Source organism: Leptonychotes weddellii, chromosome 1 (genome assembly GCF_054177405.1).
Source record: "Leptonychotes weddellii isolate Sample4059 chromosome 1, ASM5417740v2, whole genome shotgun sequence".
In the NCBI taxonomy this organism is placed as follows: Eukaryota; Metazoa; Chordata; class Mammalia; order Carnivora; family Phocidae; genus Leptonychotes; species Leptonychotes weddellii.
In genome coordinates this window covers 42805187-42829222 of record NC_138369.1, presented here as the reverse complement: position 1 = coordinate 42829222, position 24036 = coordinate 42805187, and the positions used below count along the sequence as shown (strand labels likewise).

The 24036-nt window shown below is 43.2% G+C and overlaps 1 long non-coding RNA gene across 1 annotated transcript in view; it reads left to right on the top strand.

Moving 5' to 3' along the window:
• LOC145717073 (uncharacterized) overlaps window positions 1-19007 on the top strand; it is a 34344-nt gene extending 15337 nt beyond the window's left edge. Inside the window, exon 4 of the long non-coding RNA XR_014140081.1 lies at window positions 18096-19007. This is a non-coding gene — a long non-coding RNA (uncharacterized LOC145717073). The remainder of the gene's footprint in view (window positions 1-18095) is intronic.
• Window positions 19008-24036: the final 5029 nt, after the last annotated feature.

Genomic DNA, 24036 nt, shown 5'->3' with positions numbered 1-24036 from the left:
AGAGTCACATGTTTCTTTGAGAATCTTATGGAAGCCGTGAACCCGTGAACCTCTTACCTCTTGAGTTATGCCAACTTCTGCCTTTAGTTTCAGAGGGTTTCTGTCCTGTCTTCCCTACCTCCCCAGCTTCAGCTTTCTGATCTGGTTCTACCATCTGGAGAATATTCCTCAGCATCCTTGCTAAGAGAGGCTTACCACAAGGTATGGATTTTTTTTTTTTTTTTTTTAAGATTTATTTATTTGACAGAGAGAGACACAGTGACAGAGGGAACACAAGCAGGGGGAGTGGGAGAGGGAGAAGCAGGCTTCCCGTGGAGCAGGGAGCCCGATGCGGGGACTCGATCCCAGGACCCTGGGATCATGACCTGAGCCAAAGGCAGATGCTTAACCGACCTTAACCTTTTTTTTTTGAAGAGATGGGGGACTTGTTACCTCTCCAGGCAGACATTCTATCCAAGTAGTGGATAGAGGCAGCTCTACAGACTACAGACTCTACCGATTTCCTTTTCTACCCTGTTCCCTTCCTCTAACCCCTGAGACTGGGATCCGGTGCAAGTCTGTCTGGTACCCTATTCACTGGTGTTCTGGTTTTTCCTTTCTTGAAGGTGCAGAGAGAAGTGCCTACTTCTACCACCCTCCCAGGTTTGGGGGCTCTTATGCGCTTGGCTACTACCCTTTCCCTGAAAGGGAAAGACTCCAGTAGTGTTTTCTTCTCGCAGTCTCTCTGTAAAGATACTAGCCTAAGACAGACCTCCTTAATCTCCTCCACCCTCTGTTTACCTTCTTATCTGAAAATATGACTGGATTTTCAGATTAGCCAAAGGAAACAGAGACTTGTTTTTACCACTGGTGACTTGCTTTTTGAGCCTGCCAGTATTTATAAGGCTTAAATGATTTCTCTGTTCCTTGTGTTGTGTGGGAGGAAAAAGAAAACTCTTACTTACTGCTGGGGGAGAGAGCAGTGTCAATAAGGTACCCCTACGTCCCCCTCTGCTGAAAGCCAGTTTTTCTTTTAAACCAAAGTCCTGGCCACATGAAATCCTTCAGGAGGACAGGGCCAGAGACCCAACTCTGAGAGTCCCTTCTGAAGGGAAGGTGGTTCAAGCACAAGATCGTGCCAGCACTCTGAAGAGGCTACTCTTCAAAGAACATTGGCTGAAGATTTTGGAAGTGAGAGGATCTTGTTACCTACCTGACAAGAGCTGTGCGATCTTTAAAGGCAAGACATCCTAGAGGATGGGGAGATTGCATTGATTCACAAAATCAGTGGAAGCACGAGGCAGAGGGAGTTGGAGTGAATTTTGTTTTCTTGAGCTCCCTCTAAGCTGTTTTTGAGCCACATGTACACGTAACCACCACCTCCCAGAAGTCAAATGTTACTGTGCAGGTGCCCAGAATCTGGGCCGTGCATTCGGAATCCTCACAGCAAGTCCACTGAGAAGGAATCCTTGTCACCAGTGCTCTTCAGCTTCACAGAATTAAATGGACAGACAGTGACTCTGGGTTCGTGACACACTCTCAGAATCACACATTTTAATAATGCCACGAACACTAATGACCCTGGAGTTAGAACGAAAGCTCAGACATTGACACAGACCCACATCTATGCATATAGCTCCCTCTCCCATTTCATCCCTGCCACCCACCAGAGGCAACGATTGTCCTGAACCCCATCTCTACTACTCTCTGGCTTTCCTCTATATAATTGTATTGTATTTATGTGTGTTATAAAGATATATGTGTCTACTTCATTTTAGTTGTTTTCACTTTATATAAAAGGCTACTTACCATACTTGGCACAATTTCGGTGTAATACCTTGCTGAGATCCAGCCACATTGTGCGCTTCTGTGTAGTTTATCCATAGTGACGGCTCTGGAAGATCGCACTGTGGGAATATCCCACAGTTCATTCATTCATTCTTCTACTCATGAGTTTTTGGGTGGTTGCCAGCCTTTTGCTCTTGTTAACAGTGTGGCCTTTGAACAAGCTTATGTGTCTCAGTTTTTCTGAATGGTTGTACCAGGTTGCACACTTACTGGCAATGTATGAGAGAGCCTTCAGATTCTGTCCAATGCAATGTTTGGAATGGTCAGATTTAAAATTTTTATCCAAGCTAATAGACATAAAAAATTTGTCTCCCATTGTGGCTTCGATTTGCGTTTCCTTGATCACTAACGATATGGAACATCAATTCATATATCTTTTTTTGGCTCTGTTTCCTCTTTTGTGAATTGTTTGTTTCTTATGCCTACTTTTCCTATTGCATTGGCTGTATTTTGCTTACTAAATTTTGGTTTTTTTTTTTCTTATGTTCTTGTTACTAATCCAAATAAAAGAATATCTGCATTTTATCAATGGAGAAACTGAGTGTCCTAGAGAGTAAGTGACGTGCTCAAGACCATATAGCTATTCATGGTGGACTGGTTTGACCTGGTATATATTGAGGGTTCCAGGCCTACACTGTCTTCTTTTTTTTTTTTTTAAACATTTTATTTCTTTTTTTGACACACAGAGAGAGATAGCAAGAGCAGGAACACAAGCAGGAGGAGTGAGAGAGGGAGAAGTCTTCCCGCCAAGCAGGGAGCCCGATTGCGGGGCTCAATCCCAGGACTCTGAGATCATGACCCGAGCTGAAGGCAGACGCTTAACGACTGAGCCACCCAGGCGCCCCTACACTGTCTTCTTGTTGTCGAGTCTGTGGATGTGGAATGTGAGGTCTGGTTCTGTCCTTGCTACACCACCAGTGGGGTGGAAGGCATTGAATTAGTCCCTATGTCTTGGGCCTTACTTTCTTCATGTGTACAGTGACAACATTTCTTCCAGCAAAGCTCTGTGGACTATCTCCAATTTTTTTAAAAAGATTTATTTATTTGAAAGAGGGGTGGGGGAAGGGAAGGAGCAGAGGGAGAGAGAATCTCAAGCAGACTGCCTGCTGAGTGTGGAGCCTGTTGCAGGGCTCGATCCCATGATCCTGAGATCATGACCTGAGCTGAAACCAAGAGTCAGATGCTCAAGCGACTGAGGCACCCCGGTGCCCCTCCCCTGTTTTGATCCTCACTGCTTTTAAGAAGCCATGTGGCCGATGTACTGGGGAGGGACTGTCCCCCACCTGCCCGCACTCCACTTTGTACTACAGTCCACAGTGTGGTGTGCGTGGTCTCAGAAAATTGTGTCTGACTGGCAGCTCCAAGGATTTTGCTTGCTTTGGGATTTCGGGGGCCTGGAGGGAACAAAGATGGTACTAACATCTTTCTTACTCTTCCTTGATTATTGTTGGCCATCTGTGTCTCCAGGAGGCCATGATTAAACATAGTAGAAGGGAAAATATCGTCATGATAGCTTTCTATTATCTTGTCCATCCATCAAATAGTTATCAGTCACTTACAATGCACCAGGCACACTGGGCAGATAATGTACTTAGGTGTCAGACAGGCTTGAGTTCCATGCCTTTAACTAGTTGGAATTTCAACCAAGTTTTTTCACATTTTGGATTGCTTCCATGTTTTGGCCATAGTGAATAATGCTATTATGAACTCTGATGAATACTTTTTTAAATAGGAATATTGGGAGGGTAAGATGAGATAAGATATGTCCTGGCCCATAATTCAAACTCAATAAATAGTGGTGGTGATGAGGGTGGATCCTAGGAAGGGGAGGAAATGTCAGCGAGAAAGTGCCAGAAGCCTCCCTGAGGAACAAAGGGCTGGATTACTAGAGTCCATCTAACTGTGTGCATACTGCAGAAAAATGCACATTTACTCAGAACTTTTTATTTAGGGCTAGACACTGGAGATAGAGACCAGCAGTAGAACTGGTTCACATTTACACAGCACTCACCCTGTGCTGGGCTCTGTGTAAGCGCTTTAAATATATTAACTCACTTAATGCTCACAAGAACCCGGTGAGATAGATGACAACTACAAGCCCCATTTTACAGATGAAGAAAGTGAGGTGCAGAGACTTGAATTAACTTGTCCCAGGTCACAGACCAGTAAATGTTTGAGCCAGGGCTGGAACCCAGGCTGAATGGCCCCACAGTACCACTGCAGAATGAGTGAAGCCGAATCCCTGTCTTAGGAGAGTTCACGTGTCCTGGGAGGACATTTTATCATAGTGCAATCAAAAGTGTCTGAATGGATTCATGAGTGTTCATGATGTTTACCTCCAGGAGAGACACGGGAATTTATCTCACTTTTTATCTCATTCCTTCATGTATTGTTAGTTTTTTTTTTAAACATTGGACATCTCTTAATTTGGTAATAAAAAAAAATCACCATACAGGCAGATACAAAACAAGGAAATATGGTAGAAGTGACCACAGAGATGTGGGCTGGTTCTGTGGGAGCCTGGAGGAGGCAACTCCTAACTCTAGAGGAGGAGGTGATGGGGGGGGTTTGCAGGATGGTAGGAGTGCACTCAATAGAAATAAGCAGAGAGATGTATTCCAGGAAGAAGGACCACTTGGATAGAAGCAAGTATGGTTGCCCTCAAAGTAAGAAAAGTTTTGGCCCAGAGTGTGGGACATAGGAGGTACAGGGTTAATATTAGACTCCCAGTCTGGTGCCCTAGGATATAGGGAGTGGCCATTTGTGCCTCTCTCCTGGATTCTACTCATTAAGATTATATTAGTTGGGATTACAATTTCTTAGTAGCCACTTTCAAAGAATCAAACTGTGTGTTTCTTACAGCACCAATCTGGCCACACAGGGAAAACTGAGGTTATACCTGTTCCTCTGGCAAAAGAGGTTCAAATCGTCAGGAGGCACCCACACGCCCACCTCCTAGCTTCCCTCTCAGGCAGGGTCCTCGTCACAGCCTCCCTCTGTCCCCTCCTGCAGCTGCAGGCACAGAGGGAGGGGAGGGCTGCCCTTCCCAGTAGTCCCCCCAGAAGCCTTAAACTCTCTTTGAGTGGCCCAGACTGAGCTGTGAGCAGGTCCTGAACCAATCCCTGTGGCCAGGGCAACAAAACATGTCCACTGGTGAGACCGGGATTACATACACCAGATGTCCTTGGGACTGGGACTAGAGTTCTCCTCTCCTGAACCCTGGAACACAAGTGGGAGATGGTAGTTCCCCTCCAGGAGCATTAGGATGACGCTCCCAGAAGAGAGGATAGGCAAAACCAACCCAAACCAAACAGAAAAAGCAGGCTTTTAGAAATAAACCAAACAGAAAAAGCAGATTTTTAGAAATAAAACCTGATTTATTAGGATATGAGCTCAGGTAGGGAGCCCCTGGTACGTCCACATGGAAACTCCTGCGTCTCTCCAAGCTCATGAAGAATTAGGATTAATGAGGGGAAAACTATCATAGAACATGTTCTTTCTGTTTCTTCCCATTTATCTCTCTTATCTCCACTTTTGGATATTTTCAGCCTGGGGAAATGTGACCCTTTGGAATACATTTTTAATACTGTTTCTCATCCAAGAAGTGACTTACTTTTATAGACGCTCATTCAGATCCACTGTTGTCATTGCTTTCATTCTTGATGTTTCCAAAGGTGAGCTCCAAAGGCTGGGTCAGGGCAGTTGTGTGAGGGGGTAGGGTTCATTACCAAAGTATTTTTAAAGCCCAGGGCTGCCATGGACACAGATGTTAGCAAGGTCATATGTCTCAAAGAGGTCTAGACTGTCTCCTGTGACTTTGAGAAATCTATGTTCTTTAGAGAGCTCTTTTCCTGACTGGTAACCACTTCTCAGCTGGCATGATTGGGCTGTAATGTATAGACATCCACAACCTAAGGAATTGGCACCTGATCAAAGATTCAGACTCTGGAATCAGACTTGTGTTCAAATCTTGGCTCTACTGCTTATTAGCTGTGTGATCTTAGGCAAGTTCCTTAACCTCTCTGAGCTTTACTTTTCATCTGTAAAATGAGGATAACATTAGCATTGAGAAGACTAGATGACACAATGTGAGGAAACTTAGCCCAGGGAAAGAACAGACCAAGTCTTTATTCTCAGTAAGTTAATAATAAAGTGACAATAAAATGACCAAGACCCTATATTGTGTTATGGCAAGAATGCAACTGCTGGCTTCTGAGTCTGGATTCCAACCCTGGCTGTCCACTCAACAACTATGGGGACTTGACTCCCTGAGTTTTACTATTCTTATCTGCAAAATGGGGATGATGAGGCCACCTTGAGAGTTAGTAGGTGAATTAAGGTGATTTATGTAAACATTTGACACAACGCCTGGCATAAACCAAGTGCTCAGTTGGGGCACTAGCTTCTCCCTCCCTTTCTGAGAAGCTGGGGCCAGCCCACATCCCTTTGCGGAGGAGGGGCGCCTGATGTAGGTATGGTGCAGCTGAATTCACTGGGCTTCTGAAGAGAGGGTGTTGCACAACAGATGCTGTCATTCAGTGCTGAAAACCGCCAGATCCCCACCGCTGGTTCCCCAGAAAGTGCTCATTAAATTATTTCCCCTTGTGACAGGATTTGACATGTAGAACAAATGCTTCTGTCATGCCTGTAGCAAGTGTCATCCGCTACCGAGGGAAGCTGCATGCCATTGACCAGGGTAACCCCAGCTTTCCCTGCACAGCCGGGGCTGCACCTTACACAAGCCACCTCTCTCACTGTTTCAGTTCCCAGGCAGCTCTGCGGGCAAAGCCTGGGTGGCATTTCGCGGCCGTGACCCCACCTGGGAGAGCACTCCGGGGATAATTAATTGCAGTATGAGAGCTTGGGTGGGAGTACTCGGCTTCTAGAGCGAATAATTCACTCAATACAAATAGTCCCCAGCTGCCTCCCACTGAGAGGATGCTGCTTCTCATCCTGGCGCTGCTGCCTCTCAGACTTGCTAAGTGAGAGGCAGACAGTGGGGCAGCAGAATCAGAAGCAGGAATGAGTGAAGATAGATTTGCCTGGAGCTGAGACCTGCAGATTCCCTTTGGGGGCCTCAGGGCTGGGAGATAGTGAGGGTATAACATGATGCTTATTGCCGGTTACTTCCTTCTCTTCTAATCTGATGTCTCTAGTCCATCCAACTTGTTCTTGTCTGTCCTTTCTATCTCATTTCAGAACACCCTGTCCTGTGTCTCTCCCATTGTCTGACCTAGTAGTGTCATAGCCCTACTCACAGTCAGCTTGAGAGAAGCAGAGAGCTCCCCATCCCCCAAAGTGATCCCCCTTAAAATATACCGTAGTCCCCCCTTATCTGCCAGGCATATGTTCCAAGACCCAGTGGATGCCTGAAACTGCAGATAGCAGATGTAAGGTTCAATACTATGTTTTTTCCTATACATACATACTTGTGATAAAATTTAATTTATGAATTAGGTACAGTAAGAGATTTGCAACAGTAATTCATAATACAGTAGAACCATTGCAACAACTTACTGTAATAGAAGTTATGTGACTGTGGTCTCTTTTTCTCTCAAATTACCTTTTATTGGACTTACTCTTCTTGTGATGATGTGAGATGGTAAAATGCCTACATGATGAGATGAAGTGAATGATGTAGGCATTGTGATATAGCATTAGGCCACTACTAAGTTTCTGATGATATGTCAGAGAGAGGATTATCTGCTTCTATACTACAGTTTACCATGAGTAACTCAAACTGTGGATGAGAGTGGATGACTATATTTCTTGCTGTCTCCTTACAAGGCCTTCTGCCATAAGACATTGGGATTTCAGTAGGCTCATGTTGTAGGGAAAATAGATCACCCAGGAGACTAGCATCACTGATGCTCAATGTACTGGTTAGCTATCACTGGGTAACAAATAAACCCAGAATCTTGTGGTGTACAACAATGAGTATTTATTTTACTCATAGATCTGTGTATTGGTTTACGTGGCTGGTTTGGCTCTGCTCCTCATGGGTTCCTTCTGGGAGCAGGCTGAGGGGGTGGTGCGTTCCTGAGAAAGCTCATTTCATAGGGATGGCAGAGCTGTCAGAGGATAAGCTCAACTGCACAAGCCCATTTCAAGCCCCTACATGCATCATGTCTGCTAATATCCTGCTGGCCAAATCCGTGACCAAGCCTAAAGAAAAGAGATAGGGTTATACAGTCTTTTGTGTGTGTGTGGAGGAACTACATGGCTTCATGGCCGAGGTTACCAAATACAGGGAAAGGTGAAGAATTGGGACCAATAATTCAATCTATGACAACGCTTAACACCTGAATATGAATTAGGTGGCTTAGTGCAGGGAGAGCAGTCATGGGAGGGCCTAGCAGATAGGGCTCATACAATTCCATGAGAGGAGGTGAGAAGAATATAGACAAAGCCCAGTTATTCTCTAGATGGTCCGTGATTTGAAACCTGGAGACAGTGTGAGGACGCTGGATACCCAATAGCAGCGGTTCTCAAAATTTAGTTTATCATAATTCCCTGGGAAGCTTGTTAATACAGATTGTTAGGCTCTACTGCCAGAATTTCTGATGCAGTAGGTCTGGGGCAGGACCTGAGAATTTTACTTTCAACAAATTCTAGGCAATGCCGATGCTGTTCCTATAGGAACCATACTTGGTAAACTGCTGCCCAAAGGAAATCGGTTTTACTGAAGGCAAGCCAATATTCATTAGTGACAGTCTTGCCTAAGGTTGGCGTAGCCTACTCTCTCTTGATTCTATGCCAATCCTATTCCGTCACCTTTATTCCTTTATTCCCATTCATTTCCCTCTTGATTCTGCACCCTTTTTTTCTTCCCAGACAGCTCTTCAATCTTTCTGCTTTATAGCACCTTGACCTTTGTTACCCGTCTCCTTGCTCATAGATGAGAGAACCCAGTGTATGAGTGGCTGGAGCGTGCATACCAGACACACCAGTCACAGCCTGGCGGCTGGGTCATAACCTCCAGGAGAAAAGCACTCCATGTTTTGCATAGAGATCACCCGATGATATGAAGATGATATTCTGGGAAGTATGTGGGTCTTCCTAGACAATATTCTTTGATGGTTTGTTTGTTTGTTTGTTTGCTTTTGCATATGTGCTACATCTTGTACTTTCACTTAAAAAATGTGTTTGGTGTCTGGTGGCAGCCATCACAAGGCACTGACTTTAAAAACTTGTGAAGAACGAAGATGTTCCCTTTGAGACCATAACTGATGTGTCACGCACCTTGCCCAGGAGTTTGGGAAGTGGTTAGACCTAAAACCCAGCTCACTCTCAGAATTCAACCCAGGGCTAGTGCTGTCCAGCATCATCATAAACTCCCAGTAGGACCAGCTCAACTAGTGGACTAGAGTGCCAGGAGGTCAAGATTATGGGTGTTCCAGCATGCCCTTCAGCTCCTGCCTGAGTAAATTAATGGTTTGAAGATGTTTATAGCTGGGTCCCAGAGAGAGACAGAGATGAAAGAGAAGGGAGCTGCTGCACTGGGGCCACCAGTGGCTCCTTTATTGCTAAGCCCTCTCTACATGTGGGGGCCCATGTTGTACAGGTCCCAGGGGCTCAGCCTGTTATGTTCTCTTCTCAGTTCTACACACCCCATCCCTCGGGACTTTTTCCCCCAAGCCTGGCTGGGGAGTGGTGCAAGTCTTCCTGACTCTTTTTACTCCTGCCTCTCCAGAAGACAAGTCCAAAGGGACATTTTGCTGAACTTAATGCTAGTATGAGGGGACATCACAACCATATTGACCATTGGTTAACAAATCTTGACTGTCTCTGAAATGGCAAATAAAAGAATCAGGTTCTTTATTTTCTTGATTGCAGGGTTCTATAAATTCTCATTGCTTCTGACGTGGCCTTAGTATAGATATCTTTAGTGAAGGGGTCTTTCTGTAAATGAATGAATGACTTTAATCTCCTCTGTATTAGTTTTCTATTGCTGTGTAATAATTTACCATAAACTTAGTGACTTAAAACAACGTAAATGTTAATTACTTCATTGTTTCTGTGGTTTGGAGTTTGGGAACAGCTTAGCTAGATCCCTTGCTCAGAGTCTTATCAGCCAGAATCCAGGTATTAGCTAGGGCTGTGACCTCATCAGAGGCTCAACTGGAAATAACCACTTCTGACTTCCTGTAGGTTGTTGGCAGAACTCAGCTGTTGTGATTGTGGGACGGGGGTCCCATTTTTCTCACTGCTTTTCAGTTGGAGCCACTCTCAGCTCCAGAGGCCACCTGAAGTTGCTTGCCAGATGGTCCTCTCCATAGACCTTCTCACAACATGGCAGCCAGCAGTAGAGAGAGAGCCTTTCCCACTCAAGGATCCTGAGATGGAATCTTATATAATGCAGTGTAATGACAGAAGTGAGACCCCATTGCCTTTACCATATTCAGTTGGTTAGAAGCAAGTTCCATGTCCCACAACAATTACCAAAGGCATGACTAGCAGGAGTGTCTGTCTTTCACACCCTCTGGCCATTCTGAAGATGTAGTACAGGCAGAATGATAGGTACCTCTTTGTCTTCAAAATCACTTTGCTGTTCTGAGGACCTCCAATGGGATGTCATTCAGTTCTGGAAACCTCTTCCTCTATTCATTTCTGTCACCACAGGACATTTTTCCAACAACCCTCCCATTCGAGAAAGGAACTCCAAGGCTGTCCGACACTGAATGGCTGTCATCATCATTGCATAATTTCTTTTCATCACTTATTATTAGTTCACTTGACAAATACTGACTGAACACCTGAAAGGTACTGGGCACTGTTTCAGGCACTGGAGAGACAGTTGTGAACTTAACAGAGTCCCTGCTCTCATGCAGTTTACATTTTAGCTAGGAGAGAGAGACAATAACAACTAAATAAAGAAACGCATAGGCTAGCAACAGGTGCTATGAAGGAAATAAAACATAGAACATGTCAGAACAGTGTTTTAAACAGGGCAGTCAAGAAGGCTTTCTAAGGAAGTGGTATTGAGTTGAGCCTGGAATGATGGCAAGGAGGCAACCATGTTACCATTTGGGCAGAAAAAAATTCAAGGTGGGGGGAACAGCATGTGCAAAGGCCCGGAGGTTAAAAATAATTTGGCCTATTTAAGCAACTGCAGGAAAGCCCATTGGCTGGAGATGGTAGGAGATGAGGTTGAGGACATAGGCTGAGGGCTGATCTTGCAGGGTCTTCTGGGTCATGGCAAGGAGTTTGGGTTTGGTTTTTATGTGATGGGCAGCCACTGGGGGGGGCTTCAGTAGAGATGTTAGGTAATGTAATTTATACTTTATGAGGCTCACTGTGGTCGCTTTATGGAGAACAGAGTTTAGGGCAGCATGGGTGGAAGCGAGGAGACCCATTAGGAGTCTGCCACAGTTTTCCAGGCAGTGATACAACCAGTTTGGGCTAAGGTCACAGCAGGGGGATTGGGGAGAAGTGATTGGAATTGGAACATATATGGAATTGCTTTATTTACCTCCTAAACATGGGAGTCCAACACCCTTTAGTTTTTCACTAGGAAAAGAAATCAGTCCTTGAATCAAAAATGATCCATTTCTTTTTTTTGCAAATGTTTGAAAATTCCAAAAGGTAATCTAGATCTTTCTGATGTACCACCTCAGGTTGCCCTCTCAGGGCCTCCAGCCACTAAGTCTCAGCAGCACGAGGGATTGCTCCAGAGTGGAGCCTCATGAAATAATTGTAATTTTGCTGGCTGAAGAATTCCACATGCTGGGCCCTTGTGCAAAATGACTTCTGCCCCCATGGTGCAATTGTAGGGCATTCATAAATATTTTCTCTGTGATTCAAGGAGTAAAGAAAAAAATGCTACTAAGTTCCCAGGGCAAAGGAGTGGAGCAGAGTTTGTGCTGAAGCATGAAGCAAAGGCTTCTTGTTAACATAGATGTGCAGCCTAGCATCATAGCTAAGAACACAGATGACAATAGCATATTTGCATTTGAATCTGCTTTGCTACATGACTCTGAACGAGTTATTTAGCTTCCCGCTGCCTCAGTTACCTCATCTGTAAAGTGGTATGACAATAAAAGCGATCTAATAGGGTGTTACTAGGATTTAATGAATTAATACTTGTGAAGAGCTGTTAAAGAATAAAAGTAAATGCCATAAAGATGTTTGACAATTTAAAAACAATAGTTAGGTATTTTGATTTTACGGCCCTCATGATGTGTAAGGAACTCCATTAAAAATCAGCATTGTTTCCTCTTCCTTTACTTTAAATGTCAACACATTTATTGTAGAAGAAAAAAAAACATGGGATTTGGTGTCAGATGGACCTAATTTAACCCTCAACTCTGCTTTTTAATGGCTGTGTGGCCTTGGGTAAGTCCTTTAACCTCTCCAGAAGCATCATGTCCTTCATGAGTAAAACAGAAAGAATGATTGGAGTGGCATGTTTGTAAATAGATAATAACTAAATCTGAAAATAAAAAGCCATTATTTGTAGTATTTTCTGGTGACCCTGTTTTAAATATGTCCACTATAGCTGATTTCAGGTTATCTCTGTGATGTCCCTAAGCACAGAGTTGGGAAGAATGCACATAGTCTGCTCTTGGGAGACAGCGTGATTGGCTCCAGCAGGCTCATGAATGAAAGCAATAACTACCATTTACTGAACACTTAATATGCATACAGTCCCAAGTTATTCAACGTGAAATAGAGTATTTTACTTAATCTTCAAAGCAACCCTATGATGGAGGTGTTAATATCATCCTTATTCTACAGTAGACACAGTAGAGGCATGGCTAGATAATTTACCCAAGCTCGTATGGCTAGCAGGGATGCAAATCACTCACTTCAGTGCCTGGCCCCTGAGAAGCACCCAAGAAGATGCAGACATGGATAGCATTACTTCTATAACAGAAGGAGAGAGGTTTCTTAGTATTTATATATAATGTTATATAATAATGTTATAATGTTCCACTGGTTTTCACAAAGTTTACCCCCAATTGTCATACTTCTAAAGGAAGTAAACTATTTTGTCCTTTCCATTAAAGAGAGGATGAGAGTATGAGGTTCAGAGAATCACTCTTAGTTTATAAAGATAAAAGCTGAGGATTTGACTCTGAACATACTTGAAGGAAGGATTAGTGATTGAGAGAAGATGTGGATGTTTGTTGAGTACTTACTATATTCTAGGTGCTTCATATGCATTATATTATTTAATCTTCCAGAGGTAGAAAGAATTCTCCCTCTGTTCTCCATTTGACAGATGAAGATGCTAAGACTCAGAGCAATGCAGTAACTTGCCCAATTATACATCACTAGTGAGTGGCTATGCTGGGATTTGAATCCAAGAGAATGAACCAGAATTGGTTCATACTTGGACTCCCCTGCCTGTGAATGTCAATGAGGCTGTTTTCTAGAATGCAAGTTGGAACTCTGTGAAATAACAAAGAGAGCCTTGCCAGTCACGGAGCATCTCTTGTCAGCTGGCCCAGCCCTTCTCCTTCTGACCACCATCAGTAAGAACAGTGGCACAGCCAGTGTCATGATCAGTGGCCTAGAGAAACACAGGGGCCTCACTATGGGCCCCTGGTACTGTTTATATGAAACTGCTCAGACCATGTCCCTGGGATGCCCAAAGCCCTGGCCAGTTGTTAAGGGAAAATGTCAGCCAGTGCTCCATTCTGGTCACCATCTGTACACATTCCAGAAGACAAACAGTCCATTTTAGCTGATGACCAACTTAACTTTGAGACTGAAGAGTCCAAGCCCTATTTGTCAGTACTCACATTCCTCTTATTTGCTTTAGGTCCAGGGCCCGAGTCCAGAGCAATCCTACACTTAACTTTTTATCTGCATGGCCAAGGTGCCCAAGTGGATGAGATTACATGTGAAATTACCTTTGTAAACACTGACAAAAATATTACTATTCTGTTATCTTGAGTTTTCTGACCCAACACATTGAATGGGGAGGGTTGTCTTTAATTTTTGCTGAAGGGGATAGCAAGCCAATGTATTTCTCAAGCGTTACTAGGAGCCCTAGAATATCCAAATGAAAAAAGACTTTATTCACTTATTCAATCATTGCTTCAGTCATCAAATATTGTTTGGTCATCTGCCATGTTTCAGGAATTGTTGGGTGTCCAGGCATGATTCTTATTAATGCAAAGCTTATGGTCTAGTTGGGGAGGAAACTTCATAAAACAATTCTATCTAAAACTGCAACTGTGAAAAATATTATGGAAGAGAAGTATGTGAGCCAATGAGAGCATTTAATTAAGGGGCTTGACTCAATTATGAGGGTCATGGCAGGCTTCCCCAGGGAAGTAGCATTTTAGTAGTGAGATGGAGAATGATGGTGTGTAGTGGAGAGAGAACTCAAGGTAGAAGGAACAGCATATGCAAGGCCTGAAGTTTGAAGATAATATGGCTTGTTTAAGAGTGGAAGGAAGATCAGAGTAGTTGGATCATTGAGTTTAAGAGAGGGTAGGATGAGGTGATACTGGAGAGCTGAGCAAGAACCAGATCATGGAGGTACTTGACGCCAAGTTAAAGATACTGCTCAGTCTCCTGAGAACAACGGGAAAGCACTGAAGATTTTTAAGCACCATGGTAACGTGATCACTGTTGTCACTGTAACAGAGCATCTGTGGAGGAAAGAATGGAGGGAGGAAAAGGCAGGTTGAGTGCGGGGTTGGGGAGTTCAGATATATCATTTAAGCTGTCAAGGGGAGAGATGATGGTGGTTTGGCCTAAGATGGTGATACTGCAGTTGAAGAGAGCATAGGAGGCAACTCCATTCTGGGGAGATTTAGGAAGGTTCATTGGCAGGACTTGGAAATTTAAAAAATTTTAATTTGTTCTTTTGGGGGAAAGGAAAGGAGGTGCCAGAGATGAAGTCCAGATTCATGGCTTGTGTGGATAGATGGATGTTAATCTCACTCACTACCATGAGAACATTGAAAAAAGACCAGGATTGTGGCCTTCATTAGTCAGCTTAGGCTAGGTTATTCTGAGGTAATCAAATGACCCTTAAATCTCAGTGGCTTACAAGAACAAAGTTTTATTTATTGCTATGCTATATGACCACATAGGCCAGCTGCATTTCTGTTCCATATCATCTTTACTCTAGGACCCAGGGTGATGGAGCAGAAGCTGCTTATAGGGCAGAGGGAAAAGAGATGAGGCAAAGTATGTGCTGGTTCTTAAAGCTTTGGAAATGACACACATCACTTCTTACTTTTCATAGGACAAAGCTAGTCACATAACCATGCCTGAGCATACAATTCACCTACAAGAAGAACACTTCAGGGTAGAAAACAACTATTTTGAACAGTAAAATCTACTGAAGGGGAATTTAATCTTTAATATCTGAAAAATACAGATGATGGTAGTAAATTTACTTCATATGATTCGCATGATGACTGAATGAGTTAATGCACAGAAAGTCATTAGAACATTCATACAACATACCCTGTGGTTTAGAAAGGAAAAGGAGTTTCCCCAGTAATACCTGTTAATATGTACACCCACTCTACCTAACTCTCAGGTATGTGGTAAAAATAAAATTCCATCTGGCAAACATTTACTGAGTTTTATACTATGTACCAGGCACTGTGCTGAGCTGAGATTCAGATAGGAAAACTTCCCCTTTAAGGAATTTATGGTATAATAGGGCAAAGTGATGTGCCAGCAAGTGAAAAACCCAAGGATCATGTAAGAGTGCTAAGTCAGAGCGGTCCGTTTTGGACTTTCATTTTTCCCTTTGGATGAGGAAACATGTCCGGAATCACCAAGATTTCTCATAAGTGGGAATTCTTGACTTGGGTCTTAAAGCCTTAAGGGGTTCATTAGATAGGCAGTATGGGAAGGGCATTCCAGGAAAGGGGAGCAGCATGTGCACTCAGGGATTCAGAGCTGCATGATTCATTTGTAAACTCTATATAGTGAGTGAATTAGGCACCACCAAGCACCCAACTTTTCCATTCTTGGACTTACCAAGCCTGCTGGGTTATCAGGGTTTGCCTAATGATCTGACTTCACTGAAACCTCTCAGCTAGCTGCCTGACTCTTATTTTGTTCAGTAGATATTTGAGCTGAGTGTGGGGTGAGGAGAAAGAATTAACCTCAGTTGGAGAATAGTTTTTGCATAAAGTAGAGATACTGTTGACAGTTATAATGGGGAAAGGAATTTTGAGGAAATATTTTGAAAGGAATTTTAAGGGCCAAATAACACAGAGTAATCCCTTTTTCAGTCTTTCTATACAGACCTTCAGTATAATTCAGCTTTATTGTTTGACTGCTGTAGGTAATAGATTTGAGTGTCTATGTATTTATGTATATGTGCGTGTAAGTATGTGTGTGTTGGGAGGAACTGATATGTTGAACTTGACTGTGATAGAATGGCAGGCTGGCCATGGAAGTTCAGGTGCATTTGGGTCCCATGTTAGCACCTCAGTGTTGTTAGCATGTAAAATAAAATGTAGGCAGTGTTAGGTTATGAAAATGTAGAAGCAGGCAAGGCCTATTGTGAAAATGGCCTTGAACATCAAACTAAGAACTTGGACTTCAGCACTCAAAGTTAAAAACTATTTATTAGTACATAGGATCAATGTCCTATGGGGGACTAGAGAAAGAACTACAATCCCTTGATAAAGATGGCTAAGGTGTCCTCACATGACCTCAAGAGAGCCTGCCAACACTGGTGTGATTGTGGGGTGAGAGAAAAAGGAGAATTCTGTTCAGTTTCAAGATAAACAGTATTGCTTAAAAAAAAAAAAAAAAAAAAAACCCTGCCATATCTCTCTGTGTGGTGTTGCCATGGAAAGAACTATTTTCATCAGATGTGAGAACAGGAAGCCACATAAAACAGAGAAATGGCCAGAATGCAGGCTTGAAATATCCCTGGGCTGCCCTAACTTAGCAGCATTTTTAGAGAGGGCAGTTTCTTCGTGTTTATATGACAAGAATGAGAAAAATGAAAGGTCTCAATGACCTATTCCTTCCATTTTTCCCTTTGAACAAGAAAGCATGCCTAAAATCTATGGAATGGAGGAAATATTCCAAGTAAATGACAACTTGCTGAATAAAGAATGGTCCCAGATGGCATATCTGTGACCTCATGCCCATCACCGCCTTTCCCTCCCAACACCACTACCATCTTTGAATAATATAGAATATCTCATTGCCTTCCTGTTAAATGTATGCATTAAAACTGTTTGATCAGTTGTGGTTGACTTTTCAAGGGGCATATTATGCTCCGGCAAAGTATGAAAGACGGTAATAGGACATACAGATCTTTCCAAGAAAAATATATTTTAAAAAGAAGCACATTCACAATGTTGGAAAAAAGAAAGCATAGTCAGAACTTGGAATGAGGTGCTGGAGCCACCTTATGTGTCTGAGAAAATGATTGGCGCCAGGGTAAGTAGTGAAGTTACGGGTTGGGACAGGAATTTGCAGTGTTGGGACTCTGGGAGCTGAAGGCTTCTGTCGAATGCACCAGAAACCAGGGAAGCAAATAATATTTTGTTGGCATGTCTGGCTCCTCTGTGGCCCTGTGGGTGGCATCTTAAAGTGGACACAGTCTCTGAGGTTGAACAAGGGAAGGGCTGGCAATTTTAGGCAGCAAAAGATTAGGATAGTAAGTCTTGTATTTTCTGAACAACTTTTGGGGGAAACAGACCTTCACTTGAGGATTGAGTGTGAAGAGGCAACCATTTCAGAGACCAGACACTCAGATACCAACCAAATGTTATTTCCTGCTTGTTGCATGCAATTACTCTTAGTAACCTCTTGATTGCTCACATTAATAAACATGGGTTAGAAGGGCAGGGTACAGACTAGACAGTTGATAGAAAACAATTCTGTCTGGTGTGGGAATGTGGGGTATGACTATTTTCTCATGGCTGGCGATGTTTCTTCTTAAAGTTTTGCTTAACACATGAGGCATATGGGTTTGCTTTCTCTGGATAGCTGCAGGTCAAGGAGAAAGGGGGTACAGAAGCCACTCAAATGCCTGGGTCATGTTGGAATGGCATCCAATTTAATTGGACAAACATTAATTGAGCACCTACTATGTTCAAGGCAACACACAGGACAAAAGAATACAAAGAACAGCAGCATGTCATCCCTCCCCTGAAGAATTCACAAGCTATAGTATACACAGATCCACAACTAGCTGTGATTACTGCTAGAACTCTAAAACAATGATGTGAGGTGCTGGGGCTGGACATTGTTTATGTATGTGATCTCATTTAGTTTTCCCAGGAATTGTGTTAGTTGATGCTATTATGATTTCTATTTTTCAGATGAGGAAACTGAGGCCCAGAAAAGTTAAACATTTCCTGAGCACCCATAGCCAATAATTGTTGGAGCCAGGATTCAAACTGTCTGATTCTGAGTCGGTGCTCTTTCTGTAACCTCACCTTCTGCAGTGAGATCAGAGAGGAGCAGGAGCACTGATGGTGGGGATGGGGTAGGAGCAGAACTGACTCTGTCATGGGCTGAGGTGGGGGTTGTGGCAAGTTATGGAAAGAAGATGACACTGGTTGAGACCCTGAAGAATGAATGAAGTTCATTAGGTTACCTAAGGGTGTAACAATGGGGAAGAGCATGACTCCACTAGAAGGAAACTCTGCAAGGGTTTGGAGGCATACAAGGATAGAGTTGCAGGGAGTGTGTTATGGTCCTTATCTGGGCTAAGTTTTGGGGGAAGGGGCCAGAGATAACCATTTCATCTTTTTAACAAATATTTGAGTGCCAGGTCACCTGGATGGCTAAGTTGTTAAGCGTCTGCCTTCGGCTCGGGTCATTATCCCAGAGTCCTGGGATCAAGTCCCACGCCGGGCTCCCTGCTCAGTGGGAAGTCTGCTTCTCCCTCTCTCACTGCCCCTGCTTGTGTTCCCTTTCTTGCTGTCCCTCTCTCTGTCAAATAAATAAATAAAATCTTTTAAAAGAATATTTGAGTGCCAATGTTGTGCCAGTCTCTGGTGGAGGCACTGGCCATATACTGGCAACCAAAATAGACAGGGGCTCTGTCTATATGGGGCTATCCTTGAGACAGACATTAAATGAATCTATGAATATCCCAACAGACCACATATCATACATAGCAGCTAGTGAGATGCTGAGAATTTAAGTAGTACCATGAGAAATAGATCATGGGTTAGGCCCCTCTGACGAGGTGACCTTTAAGTTGATATCTGAAGACCAAGCATGAGCCATGGGGAAGGGCATTCCAGGTGGGGAGATAAGCAAGGGCAAAGGCCTATGGTGGGAAAACTGGGCCAAAGAATACATCGCAACCAAACCTACATTCCAATGTGCGCTTATGTTTGTCATGTGATCACCCTAGGGGGCTGTGATGTTTGCCTCCAACAGGTTCATGCAGGAGGGCCCCATTTTGGAAATGTTCCTAAAATTAGTGCATGTATTATGGGTTCCAAATTACATAGAAACTACTCACATGTTCAACCCAAATCCCTTCCCAAACGGACAGGCAGCCTGGAATGTTATTTAGGCCGTGCATTGTTAAGATGTGCTTGCTTTGTTTGTTCTGCCTGGGCCCTGTCTCCACCCTTTCCCATCTGAACAGTTCTGCCAGTGAGCAAATTGCCAAATTTTAACCAAATAGCACCAATTATGCTTCCCCCTTTATTTTCACTGTAGCCATGAAAAACAAAACTCCATTAATAATCTCCAGAGTGTTCCCTTTCTAAACCTATGTTAAATGAGGTTTTACCATTGGGATCATTTGAAGACTGTCCGTTTCCATTAATTAAACATGAACTTCTTTTCCCATCTACCCACCCTGCTCTTGGTTTGGAATGTTTCTTGGAAGTAATTTTTATTGTTTAGCAGGAAAAGGAGAGTATTGAGATGTACAGGCTGTTCAATTATTTCCTATTTACCCAAGAAAAAGCAGGTAGAAGCTATGAGGAAACAATGGAAAGTCACATCCTTTTCCCAGCCTCCATTCCCTCCCTTGTCCTATGCCTGCTCAGCTTCCATGTTCCCTTCTGCTCCTTACTTCCGAGTAAGTGCCCTCCTCCTCCTTCCCCTGCCCATGGGGTGGTCATGTGACTCATTCCTGATGACCATGTGACCCAGAGCCAACCAATCAGCCCCCTCACAGCCACAGGAATTGGGTCAGGCATGGACATGTGATCTGAGCCAGGTTACTGAGTGTCAGATCAAGGACTGGTGTTGAAAGATGGGGGTAAAAGCACCTTTTCTCATGGGGGGGCTATTGAGCTGGGAGCATTTGGGCTTGCAGCTCCTGTTGTCTATCTTGCAAAAAGCCTGGTCAAGGGAGAAACTGAGACAGATTCCTGAAAATATTTCTTGAATACTTAGATGCATCCATGTCCTGAAGCCAGTATAATCTCAGACTTCTCAATCATGTGAACCAATAAATATAATTTATTCTTCTCTGAAACTAGGTTGAATTGGGTGTCTGTTTTTTGCAACTCAAAGAGTTGTGTTGAATATGTATCCATAGCCACTATATTGCTCCACCTCTTGTACCCATCCCAACTTGGTTTTTCCTTTTCCTCATTCAGAAGACATTTATGGAGCCCCTACTGTATGCCAGACACATTGCCTTGGGAGCAATGACCCATATCCATTTCTCACCCACCCCCACTTTTCCTGGCAGGCAGAACCTCTAATAGTTTACATTTACCCTTCCCATAGAGCTATGGGTCAGGTGTGGTGACACTTTTTCCATTCCCCATGGTGGATTTAGTTCAAGCAGTTCTCTTTCTCTTCTCTGTTTTTTAAATCAAATTTTGGCCTAATTAAAAGGGGCATTTCACCAATTTCTGTTCAGTGATGTGTGAAGGGAAATCTTCTGGGAGAGGGGGCTCTTTTAGGAATAAAAACATGGCTAGATTCGGCTCAGGTCATGATCCCAGGGTCCTGGGATCGAGTCCCACATCGGGCTCCTTGCTCGGCAGGAAGCCTGCTTCTCGCTCTCCCACTCCTCCTGCTTGTGTTCCTGCTCTCGGTATCTCTCTCTCTGTCAAATAAATAAATAAAATCTTAAAAAAAAAAAAAAAAAAAAAAAAAAAAAGAAAAAAAAACATGGCTAGAAGAGCCCCTTTTCTTCTGATGGTTATTATTTCTGTATGAGACACCAGGAACTGTAGCAAGACAATGGCAGAACAAAAACATGAGGAAAAAATCTGGTACTTGGTGACATCACTGAGCTCCTGAATTAACTCAGTCTGTGTCCTTTGAACTTCCTCATATGTGAAATAATAATTTCCCTTATTAGTTAAGACTGGATTGGGTTTTCTGTTGTTCACAATCAAAAGGAATCTAACAGATGCAGTTGCTCAGTAAATACTGATACATTCTCTCTGCCTATTCTTTCTACTGTTTCCATAGCCAACCTCAGTCACCTGACTGACTTCTGTTTGTCCTTCTTTTTTTTTTTTAGAGAGAGAGAGTATATGCATGCTAGAGCAGGGGCAAGGGGGTAGAGTGGGGTGGGGGGAGGGGCAGGGGGAGAGAGAGACTCTCCAGCAGGCTCCAGGCTCAGCACGGAACCTGACGTGGGGCTCGATCTCATGACCCGAGATCATGACCTGAGTCAAAATCAAGAGTCAAATGCTTAACCAACTGAGCCCTCAGGCACCCCATGTCTGTCCTTCTAATAGCAGTTTAATGTCACCTCTACCAAGAAATTTTCCTTGACTATACTCTCTCTCCCCCTAGGCTGTATCAGGGTACCCTTGCAGATTACTAGAGTTCCTTTGTGTTAACCTAAGCATTTCATTTCTACCATTGTAATTGCCTATTGACTTGCTGTTTGCTCCTCAGCTGTGAGCTCCCAGGAGGGCAGGGACTGTGTCCATCTTGATTCCCATTGTATCCCCAGTTCCTAGGGCTTTGCTCTGTGTTCCAAATGATCAGTATATGCTTGTTGAATAAACAATGAATGAATGAATGACTGTGAAGATGTTCACAGAGCTCTCCTGCCCCATCTTACTTAGGTGAGTACTGCCAGTGCCTTTCAGGATGTTTTTTTTTGTGTGGGTCACTTGCTGAATAAACGTTCAGTCCTTCTGTAGTTACTTAAATCCCCTTAGCTGGTTATGTCATTACTCCTAGTCAATCTGGGAGTCCTGGTTTGGATTCAGACAGATCTGTGTTTAAGATCTCTCCTCTGTCATTTACTTGTGACCTTGGGAGATTTTCTTAATGCTTGGGAACTTTAGTTTTACCATCTGTAAAATGGGGCTGATGGCAACACCCTATCTCATGAGGTTATGGTGAGAGTAGAAACGAATGTAGATAAAATGTTTTACTCAGCATCCATAATATACTAGGTGCTCAATTATGTTCTCAATTATGATTACTGTAAAGCTTTGTGCCAGTCCTGAGGGCTGGGGATGGTAACATGAGTAATTCTAGAATTGTAGAGGGCTGACATTTTATGCCCTTCATTATAGAGGAAGAAAGAACCCAGGGCTTCCACCTAGCATTTCCAATGATTATGTTTTTCCATAAATAGTATTTAAAAAGTCCCAAATGTAAGAATGTTTGAGTCTAGCCCAAGAATGTATGTTATGTTCTTTTAAAGGAAATGTCAACAGAATATTGGGTGACAACCAGTCTCACGCTGATCTTTCAAACAAAGCAAAGAGGGCATTCCATGGAAAATATTTATAAAGAACCTTATCTGAAGGAAATTAGCCTCAAGTTTCCTTCTAATTCAGAGTACAGGGGGTTCAGATCATTAGACGTAACAAGACTTTGGGAATGAGGACTCTATGAGCCGAAAAGCTCTGGAGCAGTGCATGGGGGAGTGGGGGGTTACAAAGGCAGCCTGGCCTGGTGGGGGCACTCACCATGGTCCAGAATCTACCTCCACCTTGCCCAGGTTGACATCTCCAAATCTCAGTTTTCCCATCTGTAAATGGGCATCATGACAGGTAGCCATCTAACAAGAGAGATGTGAGGAGTTAGTGCGCACGGCATACTTGGCAGAGTGCCTTGCACATGGGAAGTCACCAGTGAAGGTCTATCCCTCCTCCTCCACCTTTCCTCTTCTTCCTCAGTGACCATGCTATTACTACTGCCTTAACTATTATTACTTCCTTAATTACTACTGCTACTTCTATTACTATGACTTCTTCTGTTACCCATATATTTCTTTTACTACTAGCTCTATTACTTCTCTATTACTACTACTTCTATTCTTTTTTTTTTTTTTTACAGATTTATTTATTCATTTGAGAGAGCGAGAATGAGAGAGAGTACATGAGAGGGGGGAGGGTCAGAGGGAGAAGCAGGCTCCTCGCCGAGCAGGGAGCCCGATGTGGGACTTGATCCCAGGACTCCAGGATCATGACCTGAGCCGAAGGCAGTTGCTTAACCAACTGAGCCACCCAGGCGCCCCTACTACTTCTATTCTACACTACTGTTACTACTGTGGTTTCTTCTAGTAGTATTATTTCTTTTATTACTACTATTACTATTTTTTCCCTCTTCCTCCTCCTTTTTTCCTCCTTCTTCTATTACTACTATGACTTCTACTACTCTATTACTGCTATTACTATTACTACTTTTATTGACACCATTACTTCTATTACTATTACTATTCCTTAATTTTTATTTTATTTATTTATTTATTAAATTAAATTAAATTTTATTTTATTATGTTATGTTAGTTACCATATCATACATCATTAGTTTTTGATGTAGTGATCCACGATTCACTGTTTTCATATAACACCCAGTGCTCCATGCAGTATGTGTCCTCCGTAATACCCATCACTGGGCTAACCCATCCCCCCAACCTCCTCCCCTTTAAAACCCTCAGTTTGTTTCTCGGAGTCCATAGTCTCTCATGGTTCGTCTCTCCCTCCAATTTCCCCCCCTTCATTTTCCCCTTCCTTCTCCTAATGTCCTCCATGCTATTCCTTATGTTCCACAAATAAGTGAAACCATATGATAATTGACTTTCTCTGCTTGACTTATTTCACTTAGCATAATCTCCTCCGGTCCCATCCGTGTTGATGTAAAAGTCGGGTATTCATCCTTTCTGATGGCTAAGTAATATTCCATTGTATATATGGACCACATCTTTTTTATCCATTCATCTGTTGAAAGGCATCTCGGCTCTTTCCACAGTTTGGCTATTGTGGACATTGCTGTTATGAACATTGGGGTGCATGTGGCCCTTCTTTTCACTACATCTGTGCCTTTGGGGTAAATACCCAGTAGTGCAATTGCTGGGTC